General features: G+C 45.7%; 1 long non-coding RNA gene across 1 annotated transcript in view; it reads left to right on the forward strand.

Moving 5' to 3' along the window:
- The first annotated feature begins 4,117 nt into the window (after positions 1-4,117).
- LOC308593963 overlaps positions 4,118-12,314 on the forward strand; it is a 223,796-nt gene continuing 215,599 nt past the window's right edge. Inside the window, exon 1 of the long non-coding RNA XR_014011156.1 lies at positions 4,118-4,131. This is a non-coding gene — a long non-coding RNA (uncharacterized lncRNA). The remainder of the gene's footprint in view (positions 4,132-12,314) is intronic.

Raw genomic sequence — 12,314 nt, forward strand, 5'->3', positions numbered from 1 at the left:
TGCAGGGAAGCCTCGGACCATCGGCTGGGTGAGGACTGCAGGGCCTGCTCCCTTCCAGGGCCTTCTCCAACTGGCCCAGGGGGTGTGGCCCAGGCCCTTATTTGGAACAAACTTTTGGGGAATCTGGGAAGTGTTCTGCAATTGCTTCCCTGTTCCAATGTGTTTTAAAATGTCCTCAAGCAGTCGGTGGCAATTTAAATTTGTATTTCTTTTTTTCCCTTTTTTCTCTTGTTGGGGGTGGGTGGGTGTAATGGATATTTGGTTGGGGATTAATTTTAGTTTAATTGTTCTGTTTTTGTTTTCTGTTGTTTTATTGGTTCTGTATAGTTTGTGTTTTGTTTTTAAGGGGCGGGATCAGGGCTGCCTGGGAGTGAGGCCCCAGCCAACACGATGGCTGGGACAAGTTCCACAGGGGGGAAAGCACTGGGACATCCGATCTCGGTGATCATGGGCAGGAGGCGGAGTTACGCTAAGACCAGACCATGTCATTACCGAGGAGGCAGGTTTAGTCGTTGTTTGAAGACTATACCTGACTCCGGGTCTGGCCTTGACCAGATGGATACTGGAATCAACAGGGGAAACCCACATAACCTGAAGGTGTTGCTGTGTAATGCCAGGTCAATGATGAATAAAACCACTGCCATCCACGACTTGATTGTGGATGGAGGATTTGACCTGGCTTGTGTGACAGAGACCTGGTTGAATGAGGCAGATGGGCCCGTCCTTGCTGCCGCTTGCCCACCAGGTTTCTCTTACGCACAGCAACCCAGGTCATGTGGGCGGGGAGGGGGGGTTGCAGTGATTTTTAGGAAGTCATTAGTTTGCATCAGGTGTCCTACTGGGAAGACCCAGTTTTCTGAGTGCATGTTCTGGAAGTTGGGCAATAGGGGCAGTACAGGATTCCTTTTGGTGTACCGACCTCCCCGCTGCACCAAGGATTCCCTGTCCGAGCTGCTTCAGGTCGTGGCGGATGTTCTCCTGGAGACACCTAGTTTGGTTGTCCTAGGGGATTTTAACATCCACGCCGACACGACCTTACAAGGGGCCGCTCGGGACTTCGTGGAAAGCATGGCCTCCATGGGGCTGTCCCTGAATAAGTTGGGCCCAACTCATAGTCATGGACATGCCTTAGACCTGGTATTCACCTCTAGCGACGTGGGTGATCTGACACTAAGTAAAAATGAAACCAAAGAAGTGCCATGGTCAGATCACTTCCTGGTGCAACTGGACTTCTCCGCGATCCTTCCCCTCTGCAGGGAGGTGGGACCAATTCGGATGGTCCGCCCCCGCCACTTAATGGATCCAAATGGTTTCCAGAGAGTGGTAGGGGATGCTTTATCCCATGTTGATGGCCTTTCAGCTGATTCCCTGGTGGCCCGCTGGAATGCGGAGTTAACCAGGGCTATCGACTGTCTGGCTCCGAAGCGCCCTCTCCGATTTCATGGAGCCCGGACAGCCCCGTGGTTTTCTTCGGAGCTGAGGGCGATGAAACAATCGCTGAGACGGCTAGAGCGTCGGTGGCAGAAAACTCACTCCGAATCTGACCGGACACAGGTTAGAGCTCAACGTCGAGCCTACCAAGTGGTGATAGCGACGGCGAAGAAGACTTTCTTCACCGCCTCTATTGCATCTGCAGAAAATAGTAGCAGGAGACTCTTTCAGGTGGTCCGCAATTTAACGGAACCACCTTTACCATCGGGGCCTTGTAAAGACCCCAAGATCTCCTGCAACGATTTTGCAAAGTTTTTTGCAGATAAAATCACTCATATTCGGAAGGAGCTAGACACCACCGTGGGAGCAGGGCTGGGGCGGGAGAGTGCTAGAGCCCTGTCTGGTCAAGTTGCATGGAATCAATTTCAATCCGTTACCCCTGAGGATGTGGACAGGCTGCTTGGACGAGTGAAACCAACCACCTGTCTCCTTGATCCTTGCCCATCCTGGCTTATAAAAGCTAGCCGGGAAGGGCTGGGCGATGGGCTCTGCGGGGTGGTGAATGCTTCCCTCTGTGAGGGAACATTCCCAGATCCGCTGAAAGAGGCGGTCATTAAACCGCTTCTTAAAAAACCATCTTTAGACCCGGCCAGTATGGCCAACTATCGCCCAGTCTCAAATCTTCCATTCTTGGGCAAGGTGATTGAGCGTGTGGTTGCTGAACAACTCCAGGCACGCCTGGAGGATGCGGACCATTTGGATCCCTTCCAATCAGGGTTCAGGCCTCATCATGGGACTGAAACTGCCTTGGTCGCACTGGTTGATGATCTCCGGCGAGCTAGGGACAAAGGTGAGAGTTGTTTCCTAGTTCTGCTGGATCTCTCAGCGGCCTTTGATACAATTGACCATAACATCCTTCTGGACCGTCTAGAGGGGTTGGGAGCTGGGGGCACTGTCATACAGTGGTTTCGCTCCTTTCTCCTGGGCCGTGTTCAGAAAGTGGTGGTGGGGGATGAGTGTTCAGACCCTGGGCCCTAACTTGTGGGGTGCCTCAGGGTTCCGTCCTCTCCCCCATGCTTTTTAACATCTATATGAAGCCGCTGGGAGAGATCATCAGGGGGTTTGGACTGGGTGTCCATCAATATGCAGATGATACCCAGCTCTACCTTTCTTTCAAATCAGAACCAGTGAAGGCGGTGAAGGTCCTGTGTGAGTGCCTGGAGGCGGTTGGAGGATGGATGGCGGCTAATGGATTGAAGTTGAATCCTGACAAGACAGAAGTACTGTTTTTGGGGGACAGGGGGCGGGCTGGTGTGGAGGACTCCCTGGTCCTGAATAGGGTAACTGTGCCCCTGAAGGACCAGGTGCGTAGCCTGGGAGTCATTTTGGACTCACAGCTGTCCATGGAGGCACAGGTCAATTCTGTATCCAGGGCAGCTGTCTACCAACTCCACCTGGTACGCAGGCTGAGACCCTACCTGCCCGCTGACTGTCTGGCCAGAGTGGTGCATGCTCTAGTTATCTCCCGCTTGGACTACTGCAATGCGCTCTACGTGGGGCTACCTTTGAAGGTGACTCGGAAACTACAGCTAATCCAGAATGCGGCAGCTAGACTGGTGACTGGGGGCGGCCGCCGAGACCACATAACACCGGTCTTGAAAGACCTACATTGGCTCCCAGTACGTTTCCGAGCACAATTCAAAGTGCTGGTGTTGACCTTTAAAGCCCTAAACGGCTTCGGCCCAGTATACCTGAAGGAGCGTCTCCACCCCCATCGTTCTGCCCGGACACTGAGGTCCAGCGCCGAGGGCCTTCTGGCGGTTCCCTCATTGCGAGAAGCGAAGCTACAGGGAACCAGGCAGAGGGCCTTTTCGGTGGTGGCGCCCGCCCTGTGGAATGCCCTCCCATCGGATGTCAAGGTGATGGACAACTACCTGACATTCAGAAGACATCTTAAGGCGGCCCTATTCAGGGAAGCTTTTAATGTATGATATTTTAGTGTTTTTTGGTTTCTGTGGAAGCCGCCCAGAGTGGCTGGGGAAGCCCAGCCAGATGGGCGGGGTACAAATAATAAATTATTATTTATTTATTATTATTATTATTATTATTATTATTATTATTATCTGAATTCAGATAAACTGGAAGTAATGGGATGTACAATAGATAGCTACATTTAGGTGCTCATCTCATTTATGTCCACTGTTCAGAGAATGAATTCTGTGCACAGAATATGCTTCCATATGCAGCTCTCATTCAGTGGATTGGGGCAAAAGTGGGAGAGCTGTGCTAGCCAAATCACAAGTCATTCCACTGAGTAAGCAGGGCAGCTACCATGGTACCCTCCAGATGGTATTGTTTAACTACAACTCCCATCATCGCTGGCCCTTGGCCATGCTGACCACAGCTGATGGGAGCTGGAGTCCAAAAAGATCCAGATGACACTAAGTTGGCTACTCCTGGATTTTAGCATGCTTTGCTTGTTGACAGACACTGCTTTCAAATAATTAGCAATGCAAGATCAACAATATCATTTTAAAGGTACATTTTGATCCCCACCAACCCAAGCATAAAAAGAAAAATAGGCTTTTCAAATAAAAGACAATCCATAAAGGCACCACTCTAAACGATATCTATTTGTCCCGGTTACTTTTTGCAATTGCCAGAATTGGATATGGAGGGGGCTTGGGCAATACAGTATCGGTAGGGGGCCCCTCCCCAAGTCAATCTACCCTGTCCCTGTCATGGTTGTCACCTTCTGCTGCTCCTGGACTTCATAACTGAGCCAGTGAAAAAGCAGGCAGTGGCAGCTGCTACTCCTCACCATAGCTGCTCACCCACTCTGGGCCAGAGCAAGAAGCAGGTGAACAAGTCAATTGTGATGGTGAAGAGAAGGAGCAGATCCAATCTCATCTTTCCATTTCTAGGCTGTAGAGGGAATCCATCAGAATGTAGGAAGAGCCTCATTGATTCAGGCTGAAAGGCCCATCTAGTACAACATTCTGTCCTCACAGTGGCCAAGCAGATGCCTATGGGAAGCCTTGAGGGTCTCAGGGTTCTCCCCATTTGCAGTCCTCAGCAACTGATATTCAGAGGCATCTAATGCACATATTATGAAACTGACTTTTTTATAGCCTGTGACTCTCCTCGCATCCTTCCTCTCACCAAAAGTGCCCTTGGTCCAATTATGACTTCAGCTGAAATCATGTTTTCCCTTTGGGGAATACACTGACATTTAAAATTAAAAAACATTCCCACTAAAGCCTATAAATCTTCCCAATTAACTGGGGAGGATTCTCACTGGGTTAAGAGTTTATATTTAATTTGGCAGTCCTTATCTTGGGAGGTGGGGGAAGAGGCAAGACTGATGTATTTGGAGTCTCACGCCTTATAGCAAGAATGCAAGTTTTGGGCATTAAGCAACACCTGCTCATTTTAGGCAAGTCTGGATGTCAGAGCTGCAACTGGGCAATTAAGCAAGAAGTGTAGTGATCCCTGCCTGTCATCCATGCCCCAGGAACAAAAGAAACCTATCCATTTTTTCAATATGAAGATAGAGGTTTGAAATAGTCCAAAAGAGAGGCTGCAATTGATTCCAGTCCAAGGCCAGTCAAATGACTTTTGTAAAGTATTTTGCACGAACTTCCAGAATGAGCACTAAAGAATATGTCCATGCTACCTTTGAATGAAACATTGGGATTGGGAGATAGGCACTTGGATTTCTCCATGTGCCTGGTTTTTAGGCAGAAGGTCCAAGTCAAAAACACTTAATTGCTTAGTCTGAACCATTCATCCTTGGATAAAACTATCCCTGTACTCATTTAGAACAGCAGTGAAGTGTGATGTTTATAAAAGATAAGTTGTGCAACCCCAGGAGCAGGATTGACTAATGTTAGACCAGCTCGGGGAAGGGCTTTTGGTTGAATGCAAACAGAAAGAAACTGGAAGGACTGATCCCTACCCTGTAAACTTTAGTTTACCTCTAAGAGAGCAGATATGCCGAATGCCAGGATTTTCAAACATGCATAAAAATATAGGGAATATGGGGGGGGGGGAGTTCAAGCACTGAGTTGTATCCAATACACATCCTGCTCAGAGAAGACCCACTGAAATGGGTGGACATGACTAACTTAATTCCAATGGGTCTCCTCTGAATGGGATTTAGCTTACCATTGACTATGTGCAAGTCATTCAACTGTACCTACTGTGTCCTCAGGAATTATTTCTGTACTGGGATCCCAAAGGAGGCAAGTCAAAACATTCAGTCTGTGAAGATAACCCAAGATGCCCACACACTTATGTTCCAGTAGCATCTCTGCTCAAAGAGATTTCAAAGCATAATGGACAGAGATTTTCCAGCAGCTGCCACGTTTTAAGAAAGTTTTCAGGTGACACCAACCACTCAACCGGTCTGAGCCCATGCAAATGGATCACCTTTCCTACGTGTCCTAAATGAGCATATGTTAGCCCCAAGGCATAACCTGAATGCACATAGTCAGGCTAAAGCTAAGCAGGTTCTGGCCAGCACCCGAATGAGACTGTCTGAGAACTTCTGTGTATGTTACATTGAGTTCCATCATGGAAGAAAGTCAGGGTATAAAATCACTACGTATACTAGTGTGTGTTTATCAGGGGGACCTAACAGGAACTCAGTTCTGGCACCTCTCAGGTGGCCGCCATAGCCATTCTTAGAGGTGTTCATGGCAAGTTCTGGCACCTCTTTATAGAAAAATAGCACTGATATATACAATACCTAACTAATATCCAGGTGCTTATCTCTGACTGTTTCAAACCACCAAAAGAAAAGACTGTGATCTCCACAGAGTAATTTATCTGTTAGTGGACAGTTCCTAAAGTTCAAAATCACTTTCTAACGATTTGCCTGGTGTAAGGGCAGATGCACACCATACAATTAAAGCACATGACTTCCTCCAAAGAAACCTGGGAACTGTAGTTTTTATACCTCACAGGGTTACCATTCCCAGCACCCTTAAACTGCGGTTCTCATGATTCTTTGAGGAAAGCTGTGCGCTTTAAATGTACAGCTCTGCCCTGGGTCTGCTTCCCTGTCATTGAAATCAGTTGGTTTTGATAATGAGTACACTGGGAGCAGAAGATGACTCCCAAGACATTTCATCACGAGAAGCACAGCATATCTAATGTTGATTTAATGCAGCCTTCCCTTCAGAAGCGCAGATTTGCTTATTGAGCTGTAGGAAGAAAAATTACTTGGCATACAAAGGTGCTGTTTTTAGTGTTTAACGGATTCAGTAGGGTTGATTTCAACATCGCTACCCTAAATAAGCCTCCTGAGATATAAACAAATGAACTAGATAGATATAATGAAGGGTGGGTAAGAGATCTTATAAGGCCCCAGGGCAGGTTACAACAATATAATCATACAATTATCAATCGATCATACAATAATAAAAGCAAGTAAAGCAAACATTTATAGGCTGCCTTTCAGGCCAGCTCCCAACAGGTTAAAAAACAAAATAGAACATTTCAAATAATGAAATAGTAATAGCATTATCGAACGCACAGCACCATATTCAAGAATTATCACAGCATTCAACAAAAAAAGTATCGATGGAGAAAAATACCATAAGGTTAAAAGACAACAGAAAAAGTACATTAGGAGACTATCAGAAGACAAAGGACCAGCATTAATATCAATTAAGAGCAATTTGGAATCTTAACAAAATAAAAAAAATCCTTCCAGTAGCACCTTAGAGACCAACTAAGTTAGTTATCGGTATGAGTTTTTGTGTGCACACAAAAGCTCATACCAATAACTAACTTAAGTTGGTCTCTAAGGTGCTACTGGAAGGAATTTTTAAATTTTGTTAATTTTAATTTTGTTTCAACTACAGCAGACCAACATGGCTACCTACCTGTAACTGGAATCTTAACATTCATCAAGGCCTATGTTAAAGTCATCAGTGTTGGGGCCAAGCATGCCAGTCTTGGGGCCATCACTGAGAAGGCCCTGTGTTTCCAGCCTAATGATGGTGGGCTCACAAGGAGAGCCTCAAAGATACTCATACAGATTCACATGGTGCTTCAGACCGCCTGGTCCCAAATGGTCTAAAACAGGGGGGGGAGAGCTTTTCCAGCCTGAAGGCCATACTCCCTTCCAGACAACATTCTGAGGTGCGCATGCTAGCGGTGGACATGGCTACAGGAAAAATGGACAAAGTACTAGATTTACGTAGAGTAGGTTACTTTCTGCACACATTCACAATCCCCTCTGTATCCTTCATCCAGACAAGCAAGAGGCATTGTGAGAGTTTAAGTTGGGCAAATTCCAGTCAGGATGTAAAGCAAAACCAGTGAGGTGTTGCCTTCATACCAGATGAAACTCATGGAGCTCAGTAGTATCCACACAGATTGGCAGTGGTTGTCAAGGGTCTAGGCTTTCTCCCAAAAGATGCCACTTGGAGATGCCACATTTGAACCTCGTGGCCTTTCCATGTGCTCTACCACTAAGCTATGGCCTTTGCACAAAGCCAAAGCAATTTCGATTGTGCTGAGAAATCGGGCCCTCAGTAACACAAAACAAGCCCATATTTTAAGCACCATAGTGTATGCTTCATCTTCTCTCCCCCCCCCCCCACCACCATCACAAAAGACAAATGCAGCGCCTCCCTTTAAATGGGCCACAGGAAGCATTATCAAGAGTATTTGTCTCCTATTTTCAGTGCTTTGATGTTCAGTGTTTCTTTCTCTCCATCAGTGCCCATGGCAACACCCAGACAGAAAGCAACAGGCGCTAGACGGTGACTCCGCAACCCTCTCCTGATGTGAAATCTTGCCAGCAGAGCTGTTGTCCTTTTGAAAATTAGAGTTAATGGCATAGCCCACACAAACAAGGCACAGTGATTTTCCGGTTTTCAATGAACCCCCAGCTGGATGCGCACATGTTCACTAACCACACCGCAGTTCTCCTCAAGAATGCTATCTCCCACCCGCAGGTGTGTGAGGAGGTCTTTGTTTTGAAGAACAAAAGAGGAACAGAGGGTGCAACTGAGATACCAGCCCACCCGTGAGCTAATTGGTGGGATTGCTTCCTTTTGCCAGAAATGATTCTGCTGTATATCTAGAGGAAAACGGCACATGAGAAATAACAAAAATGCAATCTCATTCAGCATTTCTATAGTGGCTGTTAGCATCCAAGGTGCCTTATAAGGTAAAGGTAAAGGGACCCCTGACCATTAGGTCCAGTCGTGGCCGACTCTGGGGTTGCGGCGCTCATCTCGCTTTACTGGCCGAGGGAGCCGGCGTACAGCTTCCGAGTCATGTGGCTAGCATGACTAAGCCGCTTCTGGTGAACCAGAGCAGTGCACAGAAACACCATTTACCTTCCCGCTGGAGTGGTACCCATTTATCTACTTGCACTTTGACGTGCTTTAGAACTGCTAGGTAGGCAGGAGCAGGGACCGAGCAACGGGAGCTCACCCCGTTGCAGGGATTCGAACTGCCGACCTTCTGATCGGCAAGTCCTAGGCTCTGTGGTTTAACCCACAGCGCCACCTGCATCCCAAGGTGCCTTATAGTAGGTCTCAAATGTATCCTCCCAACTATCTTTTGCTGGAAGTCATTGATATTTGCCATTATAAAAGATAAGGAAAAAGTAACATCCACATTGTACATTTAAAGCACATTAAATGCACATTTTCTCCCAAAGAATCTTGGGAATGGTTGATTACCCACCACCACTTCCTATGATTCTTTGGGGGGAAGCCATGTGCTTTAAAGGTGCATTAAATGTGCTTTTAAATGTATGGGTGTGGATGCGATCCCAGATGGACAGCCTGGCCCCAATCATGTGCAATTGTAAACAAATCCCACAGAGTCCCAAATGAATATAGCCACAAGGCAGAGCAGGTTTCAGATCAGAATTTTCCTTCTCCTAGATGGGCTACCTTCCCAGACTGACAACCCCCGTCTACCCCACAAAAATAAATAAATTAAGATACAGTTAAAGCACATGGCTCCCCCCCCCAAGAATATGGGGAATTGTAGTTTAAGGGCACCTGGAAATGTGGCCCTGTGTGAAGAAAACTACAGTTCCCATGGTTCTTTGAAGGAAGCTGTGTTATCAGTGTATTTTGCAGGTATACTGTGGTTGTGATTGGGTGGCATGAAGACAAAATAATGCTGATTCGCAGTATACAAAACCAAGCAAACCTGCAGCTACCATAAGAGGACCTAAAATACAGACTCAGCCCTGCCACTGAAAGATCGCATGAGCAATAGAATGCATTTATGTCAATGGAATTTCAGGGGAGAGAACACCAGAGCTGCGGCTGAGCAGCTGCATGATTATTTTTTAATTCATTATCACTGCAGAATAAATAAGAGATGGTTAGTTGCACATTGCAAGTGCTTCCTTCCAGAAGTGGCAAAAAACTGGAGGACCACAAACTGAGCTGCAGTCCAACTAAATTAGATTAGGAGCAGGAGCAGGTTCACATTAGATGAGTGCAGCCAGCCAAACATTAGAGCCATTTTCTAGTAGAAAATGTAAGAGCAGGTAGATAATCGAACAGCTAACAAATGTAGAGAGTTGTAGCTAGCTATGGGAGGAGTGTTGAGAAAAGCTAAGCTGCAAATGAGCACCACTATGGGACCAAAGAAAGCAAATTTCAGTTTGTTCCCATGGTTGTCTGAGTAAGTGCATAGGCCAAGAAACAAAACAGAAAGGTTAGGTTTGATACATGAGCAGAAACGCCCTGACATTAGGCTAAGAACAAGACAGAAAATCAAAGGAACCACTGAAGAGGTATGATCTGAACTGAAAGTGATTTCTTCCTTCTTAATGGAAGATGATTGTATTAGATACTAGTAGGGCTGATTCCCATACCTTCGTGTACCAGTAAACAGGGCCGGCCCACCCATGAGGCCTCAGGTGGCGGGATTCACAGGGACAGCATAACCCAGTGTAGATGTTCACTCACCCCTTCTTCCCGGGCAGGGAGGGAAGCACCATTTTGTGGCTCACCTTAAGTGTCAACATGTCTTGGACCAGCCCTACCCTCTGGCTAGATCCGTCCAAAATTCTGATATTGTGCTAAGCCCCCAAAGGGATCCCTGCATCTACCTGCTTTAAGTGCTCTCAGCTTCTCGTGTACCCAATCTTAAATTCAGCTTTCCACATAAGTTTGTGATTTCCCCCCTTAAGTCCTCATTCGATTTCAACAGCATTTCAGTGCAAATTTCTCCTCTCATATACACATTCTCATGCACGTTTGCCTAACGTTTTTACAAAGCAATTTCTCTTAATCAAATACATTGCTGTGAGTTATTTTCTCCAACATATGCATTTTAATGCATGAGTTACCTTGGATATATGCTTTTTGGTACACATTGCTTGGCTGAAGAACTGCCTTGCAACATTCAGAGAAGTGCAAATTTCAAAGGATAGCTGCATTTTGGTTCATGTAGTGGTTTGGAAGGTGTGAATTGAGTAGATTCGCCATGAGAAGCGAAATTCCTCTCTCATCCCTTAGGCAAGTGAACACAGTGGGATTTACATCCAGGTAGACATGCAAAGGATCGGACTATGGGAAAAGACTCTGAAACAATAACCAGAGTTTCCCGTGTCAAGCGCTGCATACAGTGAATCTACATCTCAGCTTAGAGTTACTTTAAGCATCCACAACACCTAGAACTTGTATCTTCTCTTCTTCCCCAAAGTCTCACAGGTTAAGACAAAAAGTGTTAAAATGAATTAAATTGAGGGACACAACTTAGGTAAATCAGCCCAGTTCTCTTTCCTGGTGGGAGCAATAATTTATTAGTAGACTGGCACCTTACAAAACTAATCTTTCTGTTGCTGACAAGCAGGAAATTATTCTCACCTTGTGCAGAGAGAAAGAAGTTGAAGGATTAGGTTGCTGAGGCAACCTTAGAGTTGGCCTTCAGCTAAAGCCCAAGGTCACCAAGGGGAAATTTGTACTTCTCGGAATGTTAAGGATGTGCTGAACCTGCTAAACTGGTGTTTAAAATACTGTTAAACCCTATAATTCTGACCTAAGACAAGGCCCATTAAACTCAGTGACTCTTACTTCTAAATAAGTTGAGATTGCTGCATTGCATGGAGTTGGGCTAGATGATCTGCGGGGTCCCTTCTAATTCTACAATTCTATGATTCTATGAATAGACAAGTATAGTGGTACCTTGGTTCTCAAGCTTAATAGTTCTGGAAGTCTGTTCCAAAACCACAGCGTTCCAAAACCAAGGCATACTTTCCCATAGAAAGTAATGCAAAATGGATCACTCCATTCCAGACTTTTGAAAATAACCCCTAAAACAGCAATTTAACATGAGTTTTACTATCTAACGATACCATTGATCCATAAAATGAAAGCAATAATCAATGTTCTGTACTATAAAATAAGACAGTATTGTAGATGATAAAAATGAAAATGTTTTCTTACCTGCACTGATGATAGTCATTGTTTGGAGGGGGGACTTTTATCCATTTCTGCAGTCACACAATCATAAAACGAAAAACAAGCCACAAAAATGAAAAAGCCACAAAAACACAAAAAATAGCAAAAATACAAGCACCAAATATCACCTCAGAACACTGCAATCAGAAATGGAAGGCTTTAATTACGATAGGGGGAGGGAACTTAAATTAGCTGCTCAAGGGTACAAACGGGATGAAAAAAACCATAATTACAGTGGGGGGGACTTAAGGGTAAAATGAGAGGGGGAAAGCCTTAATTACTATGTGGGGGACTCAAATGAGCTGCACAACAGTGAAAACGGAAGCTCAGGAGCACGTTCGGCTTCTGGGGCAAAGTTAAAAAACCGGAACACCTACTTCTGGGTTTGCAGCATTCGTGTTCCGAGTTGTTCAGGAACTAAGCTGTTCA

The sequence above is a fragment of the Podarcis bocagei genome (assembly GCF_964188305.1).
Source record: "Podarcis bocagei genome assembly, chromosome: 8".
Lineage (NCBI taxonomy): Eukaryota > Metazoa > Chordata > Lepidosauria > Squamata > Lacertidae > Podarcis > Podarcis bocagei.